The sequence below is a fragment of the Trachemys scripta genome, chromosome 2, assembly GCF_013100865.1.
Source record: "Trachemys scripta elegans isolate TJP31775 chromosome 2, CAS_Tse_1.0, whole genome shotgun sequence".
Lineage (NCBI taxonomy): Eukaryota > Metazoa > Chordata > Testudines > Emydidae > Trachemys > Trachemys scripta.
In genome coordinates, this window is record NC_048299.1 from 17067772 (window position 1) to 17095629 (window position 27858).

General features: G+C 43.9%; 1 protein-coding gene across 5 annotated transcripts in view; it reads left to right on the forward strand.

Moving 5' to 3' along the window:
- Nucleotides 1-27858, forward strand: part of DPP6 (dipeptidyl peptidase like 6) — a 784761-nt gene that overhangs the window by 519166 nt on the left and 237737 nt on the right. The window lies entirely within an intron of this gene.

Here is a 27858-nt window from a genome sequence, read left to right on the forward strand (position 1 = left end):
AGGAGAGATTAATAAAACTTGGACTTTTCACTTTGAAAAGAGATGACTAAGGGCAGATATGATAAAGGTCTATAAAATCATGACTGGTGTGGAGAAAGAAAACAAGGAAGTGCTATTTACTCCTTCTCATAACACAAGAACTTAAATGAAATTAATAGGCAGCAGGTTTAAAAACAAACAAAATGAAGTATTTCTTCACACAATCAACCTGTGGAACTCTTTGCCAGAGGATGTTGTGAAGGGTTCAAACAAGAACTAGATAAATTCATGGAGGATAGGTCCAACAATGGTTATTAGCCAGGATGGGCAGGGATGGTGTCCCTAGCCCAGAGGTGGGCAAACTACAGCCCGTGGGCCACATCCGGCCCACGGGACCGTCCTGCCCGACCCCCAAGCTCCTGGCCCAGGAGGTAGCCCCCATCCCCTCCCCTGCTGTCCCCCCTCCCCCTCAGCCTCAGCTCGCTTGCTCCGCTGCCGGCGCAATGCTCTGGGCGGCAGGGCTGTGAGCTCCTGGGGCAGCGCAGCTGCAGAGCCCGGCCTGACCCAGTCTCTGGGCTGTGTGGTGGCGGTGGCGGTGTGGCCCGGCTCCAGCCAGGCGGCATGGCTGTAGCGCTGCCAGCCATCGGCGCTCCAGGTAGTGTGGTAAGGGGGCAGAGAGCAGGGGAGTTCAGGGTGGTGGTCAGGGGGTGGGGGTGTGAATAGGGAGTGGAGTGGGGTGGTTTGGGGGGGAACAGGGAGTTGAATGGTGGCAGGGGCAGTCAGGAAGGAGAGGGGGTTGGACGGGGCAGGGGTCCCGGGGAGGCCGTCAGGAATGAGAGGAGGGGTTGGATGGGGCGGCGGGGGTCCGGGGATGGTGAGGGGACAGGGAGTGGGGAGGTGTGGATGGGGCAAGGGCCCCAGAGGGGCCGTCAGGGAACGGGGGGGTTGGATGTGGCAGGAGTCCTGGGGGGGGGGGCAAATACGAGGTGGGGGCCAGGCCATGACTGCCTCCCCAACTGGCCCTCCATACAATTTACCATGTGGCCCTCAGGCCAAAAAGTTTGCCCACCCCTGCCGTAGCCTCCGTTTGCCAGAAGCTGGGAATGGGCGACAGGGAATGGATCACTTGATGATTACCTGGTCTGTTCATTCCCTCTGGGGCATCTGGCATCAGCCACTGTTGGAAAACAGGATACTGGGTAGATAGATCTTTGGTCTGACCCATTATGGCCACTCTTATGTTCTTATGAGATGAGAGTTGACCTCAGAGTGTGACACAGCTACACTTCAAGTGCTAAGAGTGCAGATCTTCCTCAGACTTTGAGTATCTCTTTTAAGTTGGTTTGTGTGTTTTTATTGTAATGGCAGGTAGTTATAAGTTAGATGATTTTCATAAATTCAAGAGAGGAGACAAAATTGGTACGTTGACTCTGAACCCTTGGAGTTTTTGAGGAGTTGGGGTGTTTTTGAATTCATGGATGCAAACCCTAAAGATTTTGGTTCCTGAATTCAGAGCAGCACAGGAATCTTCATGTCTCCATGGCCCATCTTTAATAATTCCCCATGGTTTCCAGACTGCTGACTACAGACTAAAAAGATCTAAATCAGCCCCACGAGATGTCTTCTGGAGGACAGGATCACAGTTCAGCTCTCAGTGGGAGTAGGCACAGCCTTAAAGGAAAAAAAATGTGGCCATTGTCGTGTATGTAGCCATGTAAATGTAGGGGAGCAATGTTGTGGGCCAGATTCTGAGCTGGTGTAAATCGCCACAGTGTCATTACGTGCTGGGGAGTTAAAAAACTGTCCGTCTGTTTTCTGTATGCTGCACTTTCAAATCTCAGGAGCTTCCCTCCCTTTTCACAGGGAGACAGTATTGTGAGTCATGTCCAGGTGGCTGTTAACGAATGAATCACATACTGTACGTTTGGTCACTGAGACTTACATTTGTTCTTTGTTGCTTTTCCTCAAGTACATTTCCACACCAAAAGTACACGTTTTCTTTGTTAATGGGAAACATAACAGCGGTCTCTTCACTGGTTACTGCAATTGACTGGATGTAGTGTGCCGCCAGTGCCTGCTATTTACAACAGGATGTTTTTCCAGCCCCGGTTGAATTAGTGTTTGTGGTGACATCTGGCAACATGTGGTTCTTTATTTTTTGTATTATGGTAATGTTTAGAGGCTCCAACTGAGATCAGGGCCCCATTGTGCTAGGCACTGTACAAACACATAGTGAGAGCTGGTCCTTGACCCAAAGAGCTAACAATCTAAACAGAAAAGACAGTAAAGGATGAAAGAGAGTACTATTATTCCCATTTTACAGATGAGGCCTGAGGAACAGAGACATTGAGTAATGAAATTGAGCCCTGTTCTCTTGAGTCCCAGTTCACAAGACTACCCTTTCTCACTGACATAATATTCCTCCTCCTGCATGAAGAGGCACAAGAGGTACAATTTTCAGAAGGACCCGATTCCCATTTTCAAAAGTGACGTAAGCACTTAGGAGCCTAACTCTCACTGCAAGTCAAAGGCTTTTGACTAAGTTACAAGCCCTTTCGAAAATGTTACCTAATAACTGAGATCTAAACAAAGCAAAGCCTTTTTTTTTGGTTATGCTGAACATCACATTAGTTTTATTGTATATTTTACTAATACTATTATAAAATAAATCTCTAGGCTCTTTTAAAGTTTGATATTGAATTTAATGATCTAGAACTAATATGTTTTATTTACCATGCTGAAAAATGTTGTCTTGTACTAGCAGCGGTAATTTATTTCAGTTTACCTTTAGTAATAATGCTCAGATCAACAACACCCTGAGAGCCCTGATGTCCCCAAGCCTATTCCGCGTAATGGAAATTCATTGCACTATATTGATAGAACCACTGATGCATTTCAAATGATGCAGATGCATGTGGAGTAAATGAATTATTTATGGTTCACTCTGCGTAAGTATTAGAACTTTTTAAGTGCTAACATTTTTCACTTTTTAAAAAAGTATGAATTAAGGTGCCACAGTGACAGTCCTGGGGACTGGTCACAGCGGTATAGCACAGTTAGCTGGGATTGCAAGTTTCTCCAAACTGCTCCTGTAATGAATTTAGCGGACCAGGGGAGTGACTGAGTATGGGATCCACCCAACTCTTGTCAAAGTCAATGAGACTTTCATTGACTTCAGTGGGTGTTGGATGAGAAATAATAATAATATATGGAGATATGCCTATCTCCTAGAACTGGAAGGGAGCCTGAAAGGTCATCAAGTCCAGCCCCCTGCCTTCACTAGCAGGACCAAATACTGATTTTGCTCCAGATCGCTAAGTGTCCCTTTCAAGAATTGAACTCACAACCCTGGGTTTAGCAAGCCAAGGCTCAAACCACAGAGTTATCCCTCCCCCTTATAGGGTGATGGACTGCTTCCTATAGGACTGGGAGAATAGTTCATCTTCCTGGCCCAGTCAATCCCTGCCCCTTCTGATCCTAGTTCAGATGGTCTTGTTTCTAATCTTTCCTCTTAAATACGTCCCACTCATCTACTTTTTAAACTAAGTACATTTTAGTGTTCTCAGATGTGGGTGCTGGCAGATTAGGGCAACGTACTTGTCCTGATTCTCCTGTCACTTACAGAAGTGTAAATTAAGCATAACTCCGCTGGCATTAATGCTGATGTGAATCTGGAGGATGTGGGAAAAGAATCAGGCCTGTTATGTTTTCATTTTTGCTTGGCTCTTCCGCCATCTGAACTCCTAATTAATCAAGTTTTATTTCATTGCATTCTCAAATGTGTTGTGCTGAGATGGCTGAAAAGAGACCTCCCCCACCTCTGACCCCGCTGTGGCCAATGCTGGAATCATCATTCACGGCAGCCTATTTTTGTTCTACTCCGGTGTGCTTTTTGCCCTTTTGTATGCAACTGCAATGTTTTCTGATGGATGTATCAAAAACCACAGGCCCATTCTTTCACCACAGGGTGAAATCTTAGCTACCAAGTCAATTGTCGTGGTGTCTAAGAGCTTCTACCCCCACATGCAGAGGGTGGTGAAAGCCCTGCAATGTAGCAGTTTCAGTGGGGAAGTAGGCTTGAAGGAGAAAGAGAAGCAGGTGGGGGAAGGGTCTGAGAGAGGCTGTAGGTTCCTCCGGTGTGCAGATACATTAGCCACAGTCCCCTAGGTAGGGAACGTGTTGGAGTTGCAGCCAGTTTTTGAACCATGGCAGGGATACCAAGCTGCCTTGCCCAGGGATTGAGCATTGGGTTCCTTCCATCCCAGCCCTTGTGTAATTCCTTTCATGAGGCTCATTTACTAGGGTTTTGTAGTTTGTGTGCACCAGTTAATCAAGGTGTTTAAGCACATGCCCAACTTTCAGTATGTGAATAGTCCTATGGAAGTCGGTGGGACTGTTCATGTGCTTAAAGGTAGTTCCTATTCATGTGCTTAAGTGCCCTACTGAACTCAGGCCTAACCCTGCAAAACCAGAATTAATATGGGCCCATGGTCTGTCCAGCCTGAGCTTCTGCCCCCAAAGCCATGGAGATCATTCATTTTCAGTGCAGGATGTTACAAAGGGAATCAAAGGACAAGCATATTTACATGGACCACAAGCCCTGATTTGAGACCCCACCCTGGAATGGCTCCTCCATGACACTCTCTCTGCAGATTGTGAATTCCTGAGAGCACCAAAAATGAGCCGCAGTGTTCCTCTCCTGGCCTCAGCTTTCTGGGATTTGCCTAAGCACAGCCAAATTGGCCCCTAAACGAGAGAGAGAAAAGCCTGCAATTATTTGTTTTTGAATGTTCCTTCTCCAATGAAGATAGGATGTGAAGGGAAACATTTCTATCATGCAGCTGTTTTGTTTTGTTGCTGCTAAAGAGAAGGAAAGAGGAAATCAATCTGGCCCTCCTGATTTGAATGTAGTCCGCAGAAGCATGCTGGTGTGAGGCTACAGTCTGTTCTTTCCCTTTAAATGTATCCTAGTGCATTGCAGGGGAAGGCTGTGCTTCTCTGCAGTGCTAGAAATGCTGTGACGCTTCATACAGCTGTTAAACGGAAGGGCTTTGGGCATCCTTTGGCCAACCACAATTCTGCTTAGTACTTGTGTCTTATTGACGGGACTCTTTTTCTAGGCAAGTTCCTCCTCCTGGACCATCCGCTCCTAGGCATCATTGCCTTCAACATTATATTATACCGTAATGTTATTGTTTATGGCTACAGTGTAATAGTGTGCAATGCACTTCACAAAAAATGGCAGGTCCCAGCTCCTCAGAGTTTACAGTCTAAATTAGAACGCAGCACGGGATGACAATGAGCAAAGAGTGTGTGGGGAAGCTCTGGGGAAAATTGGGACTGCAATAGTAAAAGAAATGGACATTCTCTTTTTGTGTATGCAGGCCAAGACTTTCAAGCTTGGATGAGTAAAATAGGCACCTAACCCTATACTTAGGGACCTGGTTTTCTGAAGTGGGCTGAACCCCCATAACCCCCACTGACCTCAATGGTTGCTGTTGAGTCTCAGCACCTCTGAAAGTCAGATCACTTATTGAGGTACCTGAGCATGGAGTCAGGTGCTTAACTTGAAGCACCCCCATTTGAAGATGTTGGCCTTAGTGTTTTACATTTCGTTATGTAATTGCTTCATACCAGGCTGAGTGAACCGAGGGCCGGAAATGAGGAGTGAAGGTCAGCTTTGAAAGGCTGGATGAAAGGAGTGACTGAGGAGGGATTTGGAGGAGTGCAGTGTTGCATGGTGTGAGAAGAAGTTGAAGAAGGACCAGAGAAGTTGTGAAGATGCTCTGCATCGACAAAGCCGAGGGTGTGAATAGGGAACTGGGGGAAATGTAGGCAGGGCCAGAGCTTTGCAAGACGTTGGCGGTGAGGAAGAGGAGTGAAAAAGTTAAATACTGAAGGAGATTAGAAAGCAGTGCAGGGTTGGCAGAACAGTGGGGCAGAAAAGATGTTTTAGGCTTCAGCTGGTTGGATAGGTTAATGGGGAGCAATGTGGGTATCAGAGCCAGGAAAAGGGAGGTTGTTCTAAAGCATTACCTAGAGAGCTTTATGAACCTTTGCCTGGCCTTCCATCCTGGACACTGTTAATACCCACTTTCCCTAGCAACCCACTGATAGCCTGGCCTTGCTCCCATTGAAGTCACTGGCAGGATTCCTATTGATTTCAACAGGAGCAAGATCTGAATACATACATTTCCTTAACGCAAGGAGACACATCGTTCACTGGGCCAACTTCCATTGGGGAAAGAGACAAGCTTTCGAGCTCTTTCCCCAACAGAAGTTATTGCACCCACCTTGTCTCTCTCAGATCCTGCAGGTGGGGTCAGCAAGCAGGATTTCTACACTTGTTACAGCTGTCAGGCATGCAAAAGTAATTACCCTGTTTCCCCTCACTCAGCAAAAGTAGTGCTTTGCTCTCAAACTAACACTCATACATACCTCCTGCTGTGGTAGTGCCTCTGAGCGAGCAACGGGTGTCAGGAGAACATTTTGGAATGGTACAGGTGTGGACTCCAGGAGGGCTGCTTTTGCGTTATAAGTTTGCTCACAGGTTTGAGGTACAGATCCATGAACATTAAATGCCTGCTCTCCCTTTCCATTCCTCCTCCTCATCTGTCATCTTCTACCTTGTCACCCAAACTACATTTCCATCCTTTTTATAATGTGATGTGTGGCAGCACAGAATGGTCCCAGACAACGTCAAGATTATAGACTGCTAGTGTTAGTGGCTAACACATAGCTGTTGGGTGTAGTGCTTTATCTCTGTAAAGTGGCAGATGGACAGAATTATTGCTATTGGCCCCATTCTCCAAGGGAGCCTCTTTATAAACAGGATAACAGTGGGGGTAGGAATGGCACACTGCTATGCTGAGCACCTCCATTTGTAGGGGGCTTTCAAAGATGCAGCTCCCATGCATCTGTTTACCTCCTATAACACCACAAATTCAACATACGTGCTTAAGAATCTGCAACCAGTTAAAAGACAGGGCCTGATTCTCCTCTTACTTATGGTTGTTTACATCAAGAGTTGCTCCTTTTGAAGGCAATGCAATTAAACTGGTTTTACACTGGTATAACGGGGGGAAAAATCAGGCTTAATCTATCTAATCTATAATTTTAGAAGTCTGTGTGACTAATTGCCTGCACAACGGGAGTGCCTAATTTGCATGTGCATTTACCAGGTTTACACATGCAAATCAGATGATTGTTTTTGTGGTTGGTATTCACGCTAATTATACACCTAACTTCTTTAGAAAAAATCAAGTCAATGACCAGCTAATTTGGATACACTGTATCAAACTAACAAATAGTCATTTGAGCCACCTTATCCCAATATATCAGAGTCTGTATCATAATGCCAACTGGTGCTATTTAACATCAACTTTTGAACAGGTCAGTATCAGGGTGCAGAACTGTTTCTGAAAGGGATATGAACAATGACAAAGTCTTAAGACTTAGAAGTTATTGCGGCGCTTATAAGACAGCAGGTCAACTCACCAACCAGTGTTAGGGTTGCCAACTTTCTACTCGCACAAAACCAAACACCCCCGCCCCACCCCTCCTCTGAGGACCTTCCATTCCCCACCCCTTCTCAAACACCCCACCCCCTGCTCACTCCATTCCCCCCTCCCCTGTCACTTGCTCTTGCCACCCTCACTCACTCGCTCATTTTCACTGGGCTGACTCAGGGAGCTGGGGTGCGGGAGGGGGTGCGGGTTCCAGGATGGGGCCAGAAATGAGGGGTTTAGAGTACGGGAGATGGTTCTGGGCTGAGGCAGGGGGTTGGAGTGGGGGCTCTGGCTGGGGGAGCAGACTCTGGGGTGGGGCTGGAGATTGAGGGGTTTGGGGTGTAGGAATGTGCTCTGGGCTGGAACCAAAGGGTTCAGCGGGCAGGAAGGGGATATGGGCTGGGGCAGAGGGAGGGGAGGGAGGGCTTCGGTTGGGAGTGCGTTCTCTGGGGTGGGGCTGGGGATGAGGGGTTTGGGGTGCCAACCACTTTTGCCCACAGCTATCATCTTGAGTGGAGCTTTCCAGAAATGTCTATGTTTACAGCAGTCGAAAGGCTACCTTTAAGGTGACTCCAAGCTTTGTAGGGAACATTAGTTAGTAACTTACGCATGTTGCCCTAAAGAAGCTCCCAAGTTCTTCACCCCTCTCCACTTAGAATCATAGAAGATTAGGGTTGGAAGAGACCTCAGGAGGTGATCTAGTCCAATCCCCTGCTCAAAGCAGGACCAACACCAACTAAATCATTCCAGCCAGGGCTTTGTCAAGCCTGACCTTAAAAACTTCTAAGGATGGAGATTCCACCACCTCCCCATTCTAGTGCTTCACCATCCTCCTAGTGAAGTAGTGTTTCCTAATATCTGACTTAGACCTCCCCCACTCCAACTTGAGACCATTGCGCCTTGTTCTGTCATCTGCCACCACTGAGAACAGCCGAGCTCCTTCCTCTTTGGAATCCCCTTCAGGTAGTTGAAGGCTGCTATCAAATCCCCTCTCACTCTTCTCTTCTGTAGACTAAACAAGCCCAGTTCCCTCAGCCTCTCCTCATAAATCATGGGCCCCAGCCCCCTGATCATTTTCGTTGCCCTCCGCTGGACTATCTTCAATTTGTTCACATCCTTTCTGTAGTGGGGGGCCCAAAACTGGACGCAATACTCCAGATGTGGTCTCACCGGTGCCTAATAGAGGGGAATAATCACTTCCCTCCATCTGCTTGCAATGCTCCTACTAATGCAGCGCAGTATGCCGTTAGCCTTGGCAACAAGGGCACATTGATATCCAGCTTCTCATCCACTGTAATTCCCAGGTTCTTTTCTGCAGAACTGCTGCTGAGCCAGTTGGTCCCCAGCCTGTAGCAGTGCATGGGATTCTTCCGTCCTAAGTGCAGGACTCTGCATTTGTCTTTGTTGAACCTCATCAGATTTCTTTTAGCCTGAACCTCCAATTTGTCTAGGTCACTCTGGACCCTATCCCTACCCTCCAGCGAATCTACCTCTCCCCGGCCCCAGGACCAACCCTTGGGGCACTCCGCTTGATACCGGCTGCCAACTAGACATCGAGTCGTTGATTACTACCCATTAGCCCGACGATCTAGCCAGCTTTCTATCCACCTTATAGTCCATTCATCCAATCCGTACTTTTTTAACTTGGCGGCAAGAATACTGTGGGAGACCGTATCAAAAGCTTTCCTAAAGTCAAGGAATAACACGACCACTGCTTTCCCCATATCCATAGAGCCAGTTATCTCATCATAGAAGGCAATCAGGTTGGTCAGGCATGACTTGCCCTTGGTGAATCCATGCTGACTGTTTCTGATCATCTTCCTCTCTTCAACTCTTGATTCCCTGCTGGAATTCAGACTTGGCCCAAATAATATTTTCCAGGCCCAATTGCATTTATTGAGCAGGCAGTTCTAGTTGCACATGCAGACAAGTGGAAGAGTGCAGTCCATATTCCTCCACTGGCCCTGTGCTATAAAATATTAATTTCGTAATAATTCAGCAATGGGGAATACCATACTCCTGGTAATTAAATTTTATATCAGATATTTGTAATTGAAAATGTGCTGGGTAAAGTTTTATTCATCTAGCAAAGAAAGTCTCTTGTGACTTTCGGATGTCTTGATTGTAATGGTGCTCAATAGCTTAATGATATAAGCCAGAATGTAACTCTTCCCCCCCGCCCCCATGAGACACTATGTTGGATTTACATCATTCATTACAGGAAACTGTGGGAATTTAGAATCAAAAGAACATCACAGGCTAATTAAGTGTAATCCAGCCTCTCAAAATGTGAGCCCACAAATCTCTCATATCTGTGAAGAATAAATTAAGAGTAGGAAAGAAGCACTAAGATATCATGATAATTAGAGTATCAGGGAGTACCGTGTTAGTCTGTATCCACAAAAACAACAAGGAGTCCGGTGTCACCTTAAAGACTAACAAATAACAATAACAAATAAATCTGTTAGTCTTTAAAGTGCCACCGGACTCCTTGTTATGATAATTAGAAGCAAGAGTTCCCTTAATATACCGGTAGTTAACTTGACCCAGAAGAAGAGCCAAAAGATTTTCAAGTTGCATTGTATTAGAATTCAAGACTATATGTCTCAAGACCTACTGTTTACATTGCATCACATAAAAAGTTGGCATAATACCACATAATTTCATATAATCTAGTACATCGTTCTGCCCTTCCCAGTTAGAGTGCCAGTTAGTTTCTGGGTAGAGATCAAGGTCTTGGTTCATAAACTACTTAGGAACCGGTTACCTCAGTGTAAGGGGGAGTCCCAGCTAGATGGTGAAATAATCTTGTGGTGGTCCCAGAATGGAAAAGGGGGTTCTCTGAGGTAGGGAGAAATGGTGATTTAGTGTAATATGTCTCCTACAAAATTGACTTCTGTTCCACTTCATGTAGTATCTATACATTTTAAATAGCCCTATAATTCTTGCACTCATTTATATGAAATATTCTCATTATTTTGTTTTTTTTTTGTTTGACACTCATTCAGATTATTTGAAGCAAAGTGTGTAGAGTTACTTAGAATAAAACTTAACATGTTCTTTGTTGGATCTAATGGACAAAGTAAAACTTGGCATTCATTCAGAGGTGCGGGAACAATTTGTATGGGGAGGGGGTTGTGAGAGCTATTGAAACAAACTGTAAACCCTGCATAAGATGGAAACCACTTCGATCCACCCCTCATTCCAGCACCTATTTTAGAAAACTAATAAACAAAACTACTGCTGTCCTTTTAAGGGATGGGAGGAGTGAAATAATATGCAGTGACAAACTCCTGCTGGAGAGGTTACAGCCCAAAGCTTTTGACTGGCTGAGAGAAAGAGACCTTAACTTTAAAAGCAAAACTGTGATGTGTCTCAGTGTGGCCAGAAAGAGAGCTGGCATGTACAGTGTTGCAAGCTCTCATGATTTTATTGTGAATCTCTTGTTATTTCATGTTTTACTTAAAGGCCCCAACTCCTGGAGTCCAGTGACAGCTTGAGAATCCTGGTTTTCATTTAAAAAATGTAAGTTTGTAGCCCTCATGGTTGCAGAGAAAAGCTTGAAAATGTGACCAGGGGGCACTAGAATGGTTGAAAAATGAGAACACAAATGAAAAGAATGTGATATTTTAATTTTAAATTTCATTATTTTTAAGCCCATCTCATGATTTTTGAGGGAGCCTGACTCATGATTCTTTACTGTTGGGGGCTGGCAGTATTGCAGGCAGTCAACCTCAAAGCATGTTTGATTTCTAGAGCAAGCAGACCACATAAGAGACATAATAACAGTGAAGACAATCTAGGAGAAAGGCAGTGTTGCGTGCTGAAGCAAAACATGGCAATGTTCCAGACTTGCCATGGGGCTTAAGTCACATTGAATGCCTTTTCAGACTCTCATTTACCCTTGGTTGCTGTGTGGGAGACTGTTATATTTTCTATCCATTCCATGAACATTCAAAACATTCCTTTCTCTCTCGCCCAGTCCTTCAGCTGGTTGTTTTGTGTTCTTACCATTTTATATCGTATTAACATAGTTGAAGTGAACTGATGATCTTCATCCAATCCCTAGCAGACCAGTGCCTATATAGAAACCCCACTGCCACAACTGGCACTAATGGTACATCCTGTTGGCTGTGTCAGCAGGGACTGGAGACCATGGAGACTGAACTGTCATGTCATCGATAGCATAGCAAGGGTTGAAGCACATTAGCAGGGCAATATGTTAAAACCTTCACTGCTGCTGCTGTTTATTGCATCATTTGATTTATTTCTATTAATAAATTTAACATTTTTTGGAAGATTTATACATAAACCAAGACCCTTATTATTCATTTGGAAGGCTCTTTCCTTTCTTCACTTTCATTCCAAAAGGCAGGACTGATTCTGTTATTAAAATTGGTTCCTTACATTCAAAAAAAAATTCTGTATATGCAGTTCTGGTTGTGGATGGTGGGTGCGTGCGTGCGTGGGTAGGTGGATTTTCAGTCCTTCTTCCAGGTTCTATTCCAAGGGAGACAAGTGCAAACAAGTCCTTTGTGCCTTTTACTGCAGTCCTTACTCAGGCAAAATTCCAGTTGAAACCAGTACTCAACTAGATGGAGAATCTAGGATATTGCTATGACAACAGTAATCAATTAAACTTTATTCTTTCTGTTTTCATGCAGGAAGGGATGTGGAAAAAAATTGTGAGAAGTCTAATTTATGTAGGAATCAGCCATCAAGATATTAATTAGTCTTTTTTTCCTTCCGTACCCCCCATTTTTTCCTGATGGGAGCATTCTCATGAAAATGTCCATTCCATGTAGATGTGGGCATAAAAAAGGAGAGATGTGGTGTTGGAATTCTGTGGCCCCACATTTGGTTTTTGTCCCTTTTGGGCAGGCAATTGAAAACATCTTATAAATGTGCTGTGCCAATCTAAAAAGCAAGCAAGATGATAGGCTGTGTTAAGAAAGAGTGCGCGAGAATAATACTGAGAATATAATGCTGTTATCTAAATTGGTGGGACACACTCACCTTGCTCACAAACTACACTGGGTTTGGGTCAGCCATCTAAAAAGGATACATTGTAGCAGAAATAGAAAAGGTAAAGAGAAGGGTAAAGAAAATGATAAAGGCACGGAAAGGCATCCATATATGGAGAGATTTAAAAGATTACACCAATTTAGTATGGAATGGAGATGAATAAGAGGTGACGTAATAGAGATGTTGAAAATAAGGAATGGTATAGAGAAGGTCACAGCTTATCATAATACAGCCATTCAGTAATTATAATGCAGCCCATTTAAAACAGGGCAAAGGAGATCCTTTTCTAAACAGTACATAGTTAACCCATGGAACTCATTGTCACAAGTTCTTATTGAGACTCAAAAAAGGATTGAGTGTTTTTTTGAACATAATGTTATCCACCACATTTAAACGACCTGCAATCAGAATTATAAACAAATCCCTCATGCTTCAGTACATAAACCAATGAGTTTGCCTGTGATTAGGAAGGAACATCTCTGGTAAGTGTGTTATTGCATAATAGTCTATTATGGGGGTTTATACCTCTGAAGCAAGTACATGCAACTGCAGGATACCAAATGTGATTGATCTTTGATCTGATGGGCTAAAGCATTTCCTATGGGAGAGGGGAGGGGGTTTGTGCCGTAGAGAAATTTGAGGGATCAAAGGAGAAGAAAACATTGTAGTTCATGCTATTTCCCCTCCGTAGTTGCTGTTCAATTTAAAATTAATTCGTGTGTTTGTATAATCCCAAACTACTTCTCGCAATGTGCATTACCTTGCATTTGTTTATGCTGATTCTCAGTTGCCATCATGCTGCCCACTTGCCTTCCTTTGCTAGGTCCTCTGCCCCAGGTCATATTCAATTAGTTAGCATCATTTCTCTGCATTTCTCAAGATGGTCCTATTGACTCTGTAGAAGAGTGCCCTCTTGTGGCCACTCTGACATCAATCCATTTCCACAGGCGGTTTAACGAAAGTGTGTAGGTTGTTGAATAAAGTGCCTGCCTTGCATCTCAAAGGCATTACGTTCAAATCTTTTGGCAGCTGAGGGTTGTTGTTTTTTTTTAATTTAGTTATAAACAGACTCGGATATTGTGGTGCTCAGTGTGCTAGACATACCTTGAAGTAAAGGGAGCGTCCAATACTGCACTCAAGGATAATGAAAACAGTAATGCAGAGCTATAGGCACAATCTAATTTGCTTGTTAATATTCAAATATCGCCTTCAATCTGTACTGCAACTGCAGCACCCTGCCGGCCTGAACACGAACAGAAAGAGCGAAACTTCTTTTAACTGGCTTTGTGCTCTATCAGGACTGCTAACATCTTTAATACAGTTGGGAGCAGAAGCAAAGAGATAAGGAAACGCACAGGGGGATTAAGAGAGCCAGCCGTGGGGTCACATTTTAATGAAAATTTATTCATAGATTCTGTTTCTTCTTGGTGTCAAATGGATTATTACATTTAAGGGTAACACTTAGGGTCACATGCTCCCCTGTGTGAAGCCAAGCTAAATGAGGCAGATAAGCCCCCATGCATTCGGGAGAGAAGAGCAATGTCCCGGAGTGATGCTCACACCAACATCAGACTGTTGGAGTCTCTCTGCATGAGAACTGTGTGGGACTGGGGAAGTGTGAAAGGGAGCAGCCGCTACAGGGTGTCCTCGCCTAGGAGATTACCTGCATAGGGTAAGGCTGACCCGTGGACTGCGTACCATTTAGTTTCTGGGTGGAGATCAAAGTGTTGGTTTTAACCTAGATTGCCCTAACCGATTTAGGGCCTGGTTACCTGAGGGCCAGCTTCTCTTCCCATGTCCATAGCACCATGTCTGGGATCTGCAGAGGCACTTGAGCTGACCACACCCTAGTTATAAAGGGAGGGGCCCTGTGTCAGGGCATTTCCAGGCAGATTCCTCGGCTCTGGAACTTCCTGTCTGTGCTTGGTGTGCCAGCATTGGTTCACCACAAAGCTCACCTTTCCCCCGGGGGTTTTGTGAGGTTTGTGGATAGTTAGAGGTGGTTTTTGCTGCTGCTATTTTGGGGAGATTTTATATTGACCTGGATAGGTTGGGTTGGGCAGTTTATGGGTGTGCTTGTGGAGGGATTTTTGTTTGTGTATTTTTTGTCTATGTCGCAGGGTCCACCCTCTTGTGCCTGTATTGGCTGGTTAAATAAATAGTCCTCACGCCTTCTTTAGTGCGTCACCCTTGCGTCTTTATTTACAGTGCAACCCCACTTCGTTCCCCCAACAGTTATCCACATTTAGACCCTCCCCGGGGTCTGCTGGCCCACGAGGCTCCTTTCCTTGGGTGGGGAGACAGAGATATGGCCCTCTTGTCTCCTCCCAGACTAGCCTCCTGACTGAGCTTTCCTCAGGGCTTTTATAGCCCTCCTGTCCTCAGCCCAGCTGCTGGCATTTAACGCAAGTCATTGCTGTGAGTCAGCCCTCATTAGGGCCTGCAGCTGGGCCCTCTGCTGGCTGCCCGAGCCCCTGCACTTGGCCTCCTTACCAAACAGCAGGGCTTAGCCAGCATTTTAGCAGGGCATTTAAGGGCCTGCCCTGTCACAGTCTATTTTAAATATTTTGTACGTGCTGCCATATTGTAAAAGCAGGTAGAGCCGGGGTAGAGGCACTTCAGTGAAACTGAAATCAGTTCCCCATTTCTCACCCAGATCTTTAGAGAGCACAGCTTTACCAAAGATGGACACACCTGAGCTACAAAGCTGGGATCCCCATCCAAACCAGGGCTGTTCTGACCTGGGGGGTTGGTTCAGACTCTCAGAGCTAGCTGCAGAATCTGGTTCGTAATCTGGAACTCCACCTCATCAAATTTTGGGTTTAAGACTTGGGTTTGGGCCCAGTTCTTCTCCGTATCTGGACAAACTAATCTTTTTCTAACTTGGATTTTCCAGGGTTTGGGATCAGACAAAAGATATAAAGAGAATTTTGTATCTGATTTATATTTTTTTTTCTAGGAGGCCTCAGCCTGTCTTTTAACCTTGAACATGTAAATTTAAAGGGCTGCTAGATGCATGTAGGTGAGGGGAATCTTTCCACCTTTAATTTGCCTGGGATATAATTGTGTTTTACTTGAATGCTGCCACGGAAAAAGCATCAAATTGTTGCAGTGGGTATGTGCTGCATTGAAGTGATGAATGATTAAAACTGCTTTTTGCATAATAAAGCACACTCTGTCATGTTGTGCTTACTTAATGTACCAATGCAGTGTGATATTCAGCAGTTAGCTAAATTACAGTAAATCACCTGTTTAGAAAAGTTTTTTCGTCTTAGCTCTTCATGCAAAAAGTGCTAAAGGCAGTAAAATGATAATGACCCATAATGCCAGAAAGATAAAAATGAGTTTCCTCTTGGAATTAAGGGCTGTACTCCTGTTGTTATAGGCAAGCTGTTCCCTGATCCTAGCTGCTTCCTTACAGCAGTGTCTGGGAGTATATTAAACGGTAGCTTATTTCTGAACTGCTGAGTAACAGCCCTCAAATAAAAGAGCTTGTTGGTGGAGAGCGGAGCTGAGTTGAGGCTGGAGAACAGTGTTCCTATAGAGCTGCATGAGGGGGCGCACCTCTGTGTGCCATGGAGGCCAGCTCCATTGGACATTGTTCTGTAGCAATACTCATGGGTGAGGGAGGTGGGGAGGTAAAATTGTGGGTGTGTCAAGGGTGTGCCGAGGCTGGGAGCTAGAAGTCCCCTGGTACATAGGTTCTCTTATTTCCTGATTCCCCCACTGCAGAGCAGCTTTGGTGCCAACCCAAAGACGGGGTAGATGGGAGAATTTCTTTCCTTTTCCTCGTTGTGTTTTTCCCAGCCTCTAACCAAGGTGCTTGGGGTGTGCATTGGGTTGTGGATTCACCAGTAATTTGGGGGTTTAATTGTAATTGTTTGTGACTAAACTTCATAGAAGATTGAAAGACACACTGAAGCATGGCTGGTAAAAATGGGAGATCTTAATTTTATAAGGCTTCATACTGCCGTTCCAGCTTTGCCCACATCTGGGGGCGAGCTGCAGTTTTTGTTTACGTGGATTACAAAGCAAGCATTTTAGGAGCGCAAGGCTTAGTGAGCGTGTACTGTGTTCTTTCTTGTTTGGCGTCATCTGAATCCTTGGTGCTATATTGAGGAACACACAATGCCTGCCCCTCAGAGAAACTCTGAGTCAGCTCTGCCTCCTTTGCACTGAGTTACTATGCAAATTATCCCATTGATTGCAGCAAGAGAGGTACTACCCAAAGTGAGTAATTGAGCCAGAACCAGACCTACACTCTAATATATTAAAAAATTACAGCTTCTCATATCATGAATGCAGAATAAAATCAATATTACTTTCTAAGCTTGGCTATGCTAGTGCTTCTCTACCATCCTGTTCTTAGCCGTTCTTTTCCCACTCATTGCATTTTTATTAATCTTCTCTGTTGTGTTTGTCTCCCACCAGACTTTCCCTCGTTCCTGTTTCTGTTGCTTTAAATTTCCTCTTTTTTGTACTTTGCCTCATTCTATCCTCGTTTTCTCACCATCTAATTCCCCCGCTCTCGAAATCAGTCAGTGGGAGCTGTGGTTGCTCTGCACCTTGCAGGATTGGGTCCTTTGGTATGGCACTATTGCGTGTGCTGGTCACAGACAGAGCAGCCTCTTCACCTCAGCCTGTTGTGCTTGCTATTTCCCATCACTCAGAAAACATTGTTTTGACTGGAACTCCCAAGCCCCTCACAATTTACATTCCATGTGTGCGTGTTCAGATGTCCAGGTGAATTGTTTGGCTGGATGGTGGGCTGTTTTTAATCTGTAAGCCTATTGCAGACTCAGTGCTTGCAGGCTGCTTTATTACCTCAGTGGTTTGTTGAGAGAGGGCCTGGTTACCTAGTGAATACAAATGGGGACTCCAGGCAGACACCCCATTGCCATGCTACACGCAGCATTTCTGGGTACAAAGTTTGCAGGTTCTATTGCTGTTGTGACAATAAAATGTTATTCTTTAGCATAAGAGCAGAAATGCAGTTCCTCCCACAGGGCCTTAAATCCTCCCCCACAATGCACAGAGGCTACAGTGATCCCTTGGAGAGTTGCATCCCCCTGTGGTGTGAATGGCTACTGGATCTGTGTAGCCTTGGGTTTGCTGCCTCCATCCTGTCCCTTTTCTTCATCCTGTCCCCAAGCCTTCTACGCATTTTGGTGCAAGGACCTTGGTACTCTGTGCATGAGATTTCTGAATCCCATCTTCCCCCAGTGGATTGTAACCGTACTGCTTCTGAAGGCCCTGTGTTTGTTAAGGTAGTGTGGCAGGATTTGAGCCTGAAAATAACATAAATAGAAACTTCAATGGGAAAGAGGGAAGTAAAATATTTTTCTCTCATTCAGTTCCATTGTGTGAATCATTTATTAATTCCCAATGAATATTAATACAGTCTGTGTCTCAAACACTATCTTACAGTCCTACATCCTGTCTCTTAGCTGGTTTGATTGTAAATGCTAACCAGGGAGGCCTGATTAACACTTGACTGGGACAAAATCAAGGAAGTCCCAGGTAGGGGTAGGAATTGGCAGTGGTGATTTAGCAGATGGAACCTTCCCGCTGCCATAGCGCTGAGCCACGCCTCCCTTCCCCCCAGCATCTTGGTATTATGGGTCATTGCACTGCAGGAAGTGTTGTCTTTCAGATGCAATATAAAACCAAGGTCCTGACTGCCTGTGGTCATTAAAGATACTATGGCACCTTTCAGGAAGAGAACAGATGTTAATATTGATGTCTTGGCTCAATTCCAACTCAAGTAATTACATTCTTCCTATCTGAAAAGTTCTTTCCCAGTTAGAATTGGATACAGTATTTTCACTTCCTGTGAAGCTCAGTGGATTCATTGAGAGAATTCTGTAAGTCCATCAGATATTAACTATTAGCTAGTTAATGTGGCTAACATTAGTGGAAGTGGGATCTGTTGCAAATGCGCTCCTTCATGTGAGCTGCATGGTGGGAAATAACACAACAAAAGATACCTTACCTTCTTCCGATGGTCCAACAACATTAGGTATGCCCAGTGAACATCTAAATCACAGCAGGTTACATTGCCTACTCCAGAATAACTTCAGCCCTGAGAAAGCTGAGTCAAACTGCTCTTGTAGGGCGGTCTACAGCCCTACCCTGTTGACATTGTCTAATTGTCATTGTCTGGAGATGTCATTTTTTCTTTGAGTGATTCTTGATTAGACCGCTAATTAAGGCATTCTCTGTCACAGACCGAACCTGTCCTAACAGTTCTAATGTGACCTTCTGGTTTTTTACTGTAATGTCTGAAAAGTTGCTACATGACAATTTTAGAATTTCTGTTTTTATGCCTTTCAATCATTCGCTGTGTTTGCTGAAGTTTGAAAAGGTAACAAAAGGCTACATTATTTTGTATTTATCTGGATGAAATTCTTGTTGCTCTGTATCATTGAACAAATAGTTATGCTCTCTCGAGACAAATAATGTAACAAGAAAATTCTTCTCAAAAGTTTATCAGTCTCTCATGCATCTTGTGTTACGATCTCTGAGCTATAATATTGGATGTTATTACTGTACCAGTTTAATATTGATGGAATGGATGTACAACCATTATTTCTTTCTGTTCTTTGACACTGATGTAAATATTTGTCCCCTGTTCCCTGTAATTCCTTAGAACTTCTCATGTCCGGCTGTGGTCAACCTTATTTTTACCATGGGATATCTGGAAGGATCACCAGCACAATATTTCAACAGAGGTCAGTTATTTGGGTGCCCAACTTGAGACATCATGAAGGGACCTGATTCTCAGACACCCAGAGCTCAGCATTTTCTGAAAATAAGGCCCCTTTAGGATGTGTCGAGTTGGAATTCTGAAAATGGAGGCACCCAAACTCACTACTCACTTACGAAAATTTGGGCCACAGTACAGTGTACCACCCTTTTAAGTGGGAGCTGTGTGTGTCTTCTTGGTTCACACTAGTGGAGAGGAAGCAGGATGTGCTGCAAGAGAGTAGAGAGCTGACCATTCTCATTCTCTCTCTCTCTCTCTCTCTCTCTCTCTCTCTCACACACACACACACACACACACACACACAGTCGCTGACAAATGATGTCATGTATTGGTTACCCACAACTCTTTCAGGTTTGAAGTTAAAATCCACTTAATTTCAAAGAAATATTGATACCTATTTAGTATGGTTGCCATAAAAAGCAAATGTAATCAGAGAGTGTCATCGTTTAGATTGCTTATGACCCCTGGGGTGTGCTTGGTTATGTCCAAAGGGCATTTAGAAGCACAAATGTCGTTTTAACTATTGCCTTGTAAAACATACATTAAATTGTGTTGGCATAATGATTTCTTTCATTAGTTTCTCTGCATCTCTCCTTGTGTTCTTCTGCGGAATTGTTCTGGCTGGTGGCTAAAAAGGGCACAGAATATTGGGCCTTGTAAGCTGGCAGAAGTCCATAATAAACTGTGTAACGAGTTAAAAGGTGTTAAATGATTGTCAGTAGACACTCTCTTCGCTGACAGGATCTTTTGACAGATGATTTGAAGGGTGACTCTGGAAGAACAAATCATTAAACTGATATAAGTCCATCTAGTCAATTGGTATCTCTATAAAACATTCAGTTAGGTGCACGTAGTCCCTAAAATGATATTAATTTAAGCCTTTGGTGGTGGTGGTGGTAATTGTTCAAGAATATATACATTGCTCTCCATTTGTATACAGCTCACTCCGTTTATTTTTTTAATCAAGGGCCAAATCCTGGGCCTTGTCTACACTTAAAAGTTTTAACAGTGTAGCCATGTGTCACCAGATTTGCCCCTTACTTTGGGGTATGCTCATTTATTAGGGTTACTCTTCCGGGGGAGGGGATTCTGTAATACTGTCAATGTACTGCTTGTGTCACTTGTGTTTTTAAATGGAGCTCTTCCTCTCCCGGCTGCAAGTTCCCTCCCAATGGAGCTATCCTGCAGGACCTAGGTTCCCAAGGGCTGGGTTCTTCCAGCCCCAGAATCAAACGACTGCACACACACAAACACACACACACATTAACAGAGCATGCCTCAGCAGGCTGGGTTAAGCAGCACATTCAATCTGCCACCCTTATATGCCCCTGGACTCAGCAGGCTGGTTGAGCAGCACTTCCAAGCTGCCACCCTCATATGCCCCAGGTTCAGCACATCCTTATCCCCACTTTTATGGTACAATTGTTCTGGGAGTAACCCACTTGATGAGCAAACCCCACAGGATTTTTTGGGTGCTGCAGGGATCTTTAGCTTAGGTATGAGGAGCGTTGCTGCAGAGAGAGAAGCAACCAGCTTAATCATGAAAGTTAGTTATTGCCAGGTAATAAACATATAAGGGGAGTCCAACAGAACAGTGATAATATTAAATCTAACTTAAATGTGATTACAAAAGTCAGATTTAGAAAACTATCACTGATCACACAAGTCAGGGTCAGAGAGAGAAAGAGAGTTGGGTTCTCACCCCACTCCGTGAAGCTTGAATTGATCCAGGTTCCCAGGTGGTGGTGGTGATAGCTGAGGGTCCGGAGTGCTGGAGACAGGCAGAGCCCCCAGCATGATCAGTCAGGAGAAGATTAAGTCCAATGGAACTGATGCAGATTTTGGATCCAGGCATCAGAGCACTTACTTGAGCGTGGGTAGGGGGTTTTGTAGGGAAAGAACAATGATTCAAGGGAGAACACTAGATTTATTTGTGGGTAAACTGATGGCTCAAGGGAGTATACCAAAGTTGTTTTGTTCAGGCTAAACAATAGGAACTGATCATTCCTGGCTACGGGCAGTGCTCCTTACAGGGAGCTCACAATGCAATTCGGCAGCTTCAGTATTTTGGATACCAATAAAGGATTTATTACTAGAATTGGTCTGATAACTACTGAGCTGGGTGTGTGCAGGCATGGGTTCATTAACAGCTGGAGCAGAGATCCCCCATCATGCAGTGCTTCCCTGCTTTTCTGGTCCCAGAGTTCCATGCAGTTCTTGCCTTGGAATCTCTGTTCTCCATTCTGTATGCTAATGAGGATGCCTCCCTGTCGCATCTTCTATGCAAATGAGGCTAGGGGAGTTTCCTTAATCCTGTCACGCTTGTCTGGAGGGGTTTAGGTGCGTCTCCCACGGCCTTTTCATTGCTCTTCGTAAGTCTTTCTTCTGATCAGCTTTGGTTCAAGCAGAGGTGGGGGCTGGGGAAGGTCTTTCGTGAGTCAGACAAGCTGGGTACTGCATCCTGGTTTCCCAAGAACACAGAGCTGATAGGTAACACATATCAATTAGGGGTCTGATTTTTTTTTTAACCAAGAAAGCTATATCAGTAAAAGCCCCAGTGCAGTTTTACTGGTATAACTGTGCTCATGCTAGTGTAGCTTCGACTGGTGAGAGGAACCAATTTAAGCTATACTAGTATAATCACTTGTATACCTCTATAACTTCATCCACACTAGTTGGTCTTGCCAGTTTAACTATACTGGTATTACTATACCAGCAAAATCTTCCCATTGTAGGCAAGGCCCGACTCTTTTTATTCATGCAAGGAGTTCCATGGGTTCAGTGGGACTACATGCAGGTGTAAGATTAGCAGAATCTGTCCTATGTGTTTGTTCAGTCTAGGAGAGGTAATGATGGTACATTAGAGGTTCATTTGTTCATCTTATGCACAGTGAAGCAGGTCTATATAGAATTCTTAGATTTAGGACAATGTGTGGGAAGGTTTAATAATTTACAGCATCAGTAACTTTAAAAAAAAAAAATCCTATCCATGCAGATAAAAAGCCTTCAGAAGAGGAGGTGGGTTACCGTGAAGTTTCCCTTTTAAGGAATGAAGCCAACATAGTTGTGGCCTGTTGTATTTCAATAAAGGCAAGTTCTGCATTATAGACATTGAGCCTTCAACAGCAAAATTCTCACCTAAGTCCCATTTTTGAAAGAGACATAGGCACTTAGGAGCCAAAGTCTCCTTGACTTTCAGTGGAATTGAATTCAATTGTTTGAGACTGTCAGTTGATTTCAGTGGCAGTTAAGTGTCTAAGCAGCTTAAGCACCTAAATCCCCTTGAAATAAATTGAATTCAGCAGGATAGGTGCTTTTCGAAATCCTAGTGGGTGCCTATCTGTATCTGTAGACCTCTAAATACCTTTGATAATCTGGTTTAAGGCCCTTTTGAAAATTTTACTCCAAGTCCTGGTATAGGACCAATCTTGCTCCATTGAAATCAATGGGAGTTTGACTATTGACTTTACTGCAGCAGAATCTGGCCCCTGTTGTGTCCAATAAGTAGAAGCTTCATGTAAAGTTATGCACAACCCATCTGCACTGGGTAGCAGAACATCTCAAGTCCTGTGTGCACCCTTTCCCTTATTTTCAAGTTGTAGAGGGTGAATAAAAGAGGCAGGGCAAGGGCAGAGGATAGCCATGTCTGAGGAGGCAGGGACTTCAGAAGGATATTCAGCCTGCTGCTAAAACTAATTCCTGCTTCCCACCACACTCACTAATGCAGAATTGGGTTCTGTAGCATTGTCTGGTCTTCATGTCTTTTTTTTTTTTTTTTTTTTTTTATTTTACCTTATGCCAATACTCTCAGTACTTCACACCTGTACTATGTAGGGTCAACCCATAAGGTTATTTCTGAGCACTTCTGTCATCATCAATAGTGGAGAAATGTGACAAGTATCAGAGGGGTAGCCATGTTAGTCTGGATCTGTAAAAAGTGACAAAGAGTTCTGTGGCACCTTACAGACTAACAGACGTATTGGAGCATAAGCTTTTTGGGTGAATACCCACTTTGTCAGACGCATGGAGAAATGTAAATTTTTTTTAGAAATTCTTTCGAACAGTCAATTTCCTGGAAGTTGGAAGGGGGGAGGAGTAATCTAAGTGATTTAAACTTCCGACTGGCTGACAGGGGATGGATCACTTGAAATTTCCCTATTCGGTTCACTCCCTCTGAAGCATCTGGCACTGGCCACTGTCAGAAGACAGGATACTGGACTAGATGGACCATTGGTCTGACTCACTATGGCCATTCTTATGTTCTAACTCTGCTGTTCAAGAAATCCATTATATAGTGGAATAAACAACATTATGCCTAAAAATTACAATTTTCAGCAACATTTACACTGAATAGCAGCCACACTGAAAGACAGTTATAAACAATGAGATTCAGTGATGACCTTTATCAACTGCAGTGACAGCTATTAATCAGACTGCAAATTCTCATCAGCTCGCTGGACAGAATTCATTAGAGACAAAGATTGCTGTGTTACTTTTGTCTTTGATTGAGGTACGTCCCATTAAAATGAATAGTCTTTTACCGGAGCAAATCACACATTTCAAAACAAAAGCCTGGGATTCGTATTCACTGATTCGTTTGATGACTAAGATAACATGACTAGAAGACTAGCTAAACCTTATTGTGTTTTGCCTGGAATACAGTGCTGTTCAATTTGTTCTTCCTTTAAGCAAACCAATTTTCTGTTCATTAAATCGGACCCTTTATCAATGGCCTGTTTTGAATATAACAGCAAGATACAGAGCCTTGACAAATGAATGCTGGTTTTCTTTTTAAAATGTGTTTTAGTAGTGCTAGAAACACATAGAAGAAATTAACACAAGATTTTAAGCTTGTTGAACTTTTAGGAAAAGTTTTTCATCACTTACTTCCAACTACGGAATAGCATTTACAGAGTAACTGTGAAGATTTACAGTTCATTAAAGCATTTTGTTTTCATTAGGGTAAGTGTAACCAGGGGAAAAAAGAAGTAATACAAGTTTAGTAGAGATTTCATTAGAGGGAGCAATATAACTCTTGTCAGTTTGTGTTATGGTCTGAGAAATAAGTACTAATTATTAAGTATCAAAGGGGTAGCCGTGTTAGTCTGGATCTGTAAAAGCAACAAAGAAGTGGGTATTCACCCACAAAAGCTCATGCTCCAATACGTCTATTAGTCTATAAGGTGCCACAGAACTCTTTGTTACTAATTATTAATAAACCTACAGACCCATTTGATTAATAATATACTTCACCTATGTGTTCAAGGGGATTGAGGTTCTGGAACAGCCTTCCAAGGGGAGCAGTGGGGGCAAAACACCTAACTGGCTTCAAGACTGAGCTTGATAAGTTTATGGAGGGGATGGGATGATGAGACTGCCTACAATGGCATGTAGCCGATCTGCGACTGCTAGCAGCAAATATCTCCAGTGGCCAGTGATGGGACACTAGATGCAGGGCCGGCGCAACCCATTAGGCGACCTAGGCAGTCACCTAGAGCGCTACAATTTGAGGGGCGGGACCTTCCGCTGCCTAGGGCAGCAAAAAAGCTGGCGGCGCTCCTGACTAGATAGGGAGGGCTCTGAGTTCCTACAGAGAATTCTTTCCTAGGTGTCTGACTGGTGGGACTTGCCCACATGCTCGGGGTCTAACTGATTGCCATATTTGAGGTTGTAAAGGAATTTTCTCCTGTTCAGATTGACAGAGACCCTGTGGGTTTTTTGCTTCCTCTGCAGCATGGGGCACCGGTCACTTGCAGATTTAAACTAATGTAAATGGTGAATTCTCTGTAACTTGAAGTCTTTAAACCATGATTTGAGGACTTCAGTAACTCAGTTGGATGTTATGGATCTATGACAGCAGTGGATGGGTGAGGTTCTGTGGCCTGCAATGTGCAGGAGGTCAGACTAAATGATCATGATGGTCCCATCTGGCCTTAAAGTCTCTGAGTTAAGCTTCCAGTTGGGGGTCAAGCTTTAATAACCAATTTACTTAATTAGAAAATATCCTAATATTTTGAATGGTGTATCTGACCACACTTAAAGTTGGCCTGTTGTATTGAATATAATATATAATTGGAAGATCTTGCATGTTGCTTACATAAAACGTTGGCTAATATCTGTGTGACTAAATACTCAATCTGTCTGAAGAGTTACCACTGTTTCCCAAATGCCTGGGACAATGAAATGTGGGACTGTTTTTTGTTCTTTTTAAATAATTATCAGGAATTTGGGAAGAATTGCTCTGTTAAATTTTCATTTATTATCAGTTGTATCCCTTAGAAGACACTGAGGCCTGGGGTGCATACACATAGCTGCCATTGATTCCATACAAGGAAGACTTTGGCACATCTGTCTTTCCTAGGTTCCACTATAGCACCTATCACCTTGTATCTAAAGGGCAAGTGCAAGTCCCAGTGAAGTCAGTGGATGGAATCCCATGGATTTAAGGGGAACCCTACGAGCTGCAAATGCCCATTACTTAGGCATTTACCAATATGGAAAAGCTATCAATGTTAGGCTATTGGTACTCCCTTTTATTTCAGCCCAAACAAGAAAAATACATTTCAAGCATGTACTACAGAGATTTGTAGAAATTACCCTTGACAATACAAAATGAGTAAACTAAGGCAATGTAAAGCAAAGCATACAAGTCTATAAATAAGATGTCACAGCCCTAGTTTATCTTTTGTGAATCTTGCACCTTTTAAATTCTTTTTATTGTGGTATTGATGATGAAAATAGCTGGGGTACATGTTTGTTCTGTAGGCTGCTGATGTGGATTCATGCACTGATAAGAGATGAATTTTTTTTTCTACTTTATTACCATAAGATTTCTTATCTTCTACACTATGCCAATTAAATTGCAATGGTATTTTATTCAAATGGAGGTGATGGGTTGCAGACAGATATAGAAATATGCTAAGCAACGTTACTTGTACTACACATCTACTTCGATATAACACTGTCCTCGGGAGTCAAAAAATCTCACCACGTTCTAGGTGAAACCGCGTTATATCGAACTTGCTTTGATCCACCAGAGTGCGCAGCCCCGCCTCCCTGGAGCACTGCTTTACCGCATTATATCTGAATTCGTGTTATATCGGGTCGCGTTATATCGGGGTAGAGGTGTATTAATGTTGTACACTTAAACAATACCTTCTATCCAGAACAGAGGTGCATAGACCAGATGGCTTTTGGATTCAGATTCGATTTAGGTTAGAATTTGAGGCCAGAATAAGGCTAGAGTTTAGATTCAGATTTGGATTTGACAGTCTTGGAATCTTGTGAGCTGTTCTCATAAGACTTTGCCCCAAGCTGGTAGAATTCTCATGAGACTACCTGATCACATTGGGCTGAAATCTCTTAAATGCGGCTGCATCCAAAACAAAAAGAGGCTCCACTTGGCCCAGGCTAGGGTTTAAATTAGTGAAAGGAGGTGAGAGAACAATCAGCTCCCTTCCTCCCCAAGCTAGTCAATGAGTGGCTAGAAACTCTGAAGGGGAGGGGCACCCTGCATCCCCTCAGCATGTATTCTCCTCCCCATTCAACTGGGATTGTACCAGTCACTGCTGGCTCGATCAATTTTCCCACCTGTTAAGGCAGGTGTGTGGCATTTTAAAACAGGAAATGAATAATTTCTTCCCTAATTGGAACTGGAAGGGGGAATTTAGGCAGCTAGAATTTAATAGCTCAAGTTCTTAATTCAGCTAGGTCTGAAAAGTGTCATGGGATCTTTTAATGACAAAGTGGTCAGGATCTCAGTTTTAGGTTTTATTTGAAAGATGCTGTCTCCAGCCAGCGGCGGCTCCAGGCACCAGCGCTCCAAGCGCGTGCCTGGGGCGGCAAGCCACGAGGGGTGCCCTGCCGGTCCCTGTGAGGGCGGCAGTCAGGCAGCCTTCGGTGACATGCCTGCGGGAGGTCCCCCGGTCCTGTGGATTCGGCGGCAATTCAGTGGCGGGTACGCCGAAGCTGCGGGAGCGGCGGACCTCCTGCAGGCATGCCGCTGAATCCGCAGGACCGGGGGACCTCCCGCAGGCATGCCGCCGAAGGCAGCCTGCCTGCCGTGCTTGGGGCAGCAAAAAAGCTAGAGCCGCTCCTGTCTCCAGCAGCATGCTCTACTGGAATGCAAGGACATTACTGACTCTAGAGAAGAGATCCACCTTCAAACATCCCTTTGTGCAGTACCATGATTTTCCCTGGTGCTCGCCCATCAAAGTACTGATCAAGCCCAATCCTCATCTAAAGGGCCCTCACAAACCTCACCACCTTTCCTGTCATGGCTTTGTCCTGGCTTTCTATAAGATAAACATATAATGCTCTTCCTCTTGCTCTGTGCATGTGTATGTGTATATCATTAAAAAATCTGAACGAAAACACTCCCTTGCACACACTTCTCCCGGGGAGCGAGGATGAGAGAACAGAAACATCACAGATGTTAGTACTGTTACTTAATGCACTTCTGGAAAGAACTCAGCGACAACAGTCATGAGCAGGTTTTTAGAACCTATACAGAATAGATTAGAATAAGTGTGATATAAGAACAATAAATAGACTAGAAAACAGCAGGTTTTTTGGCACAAA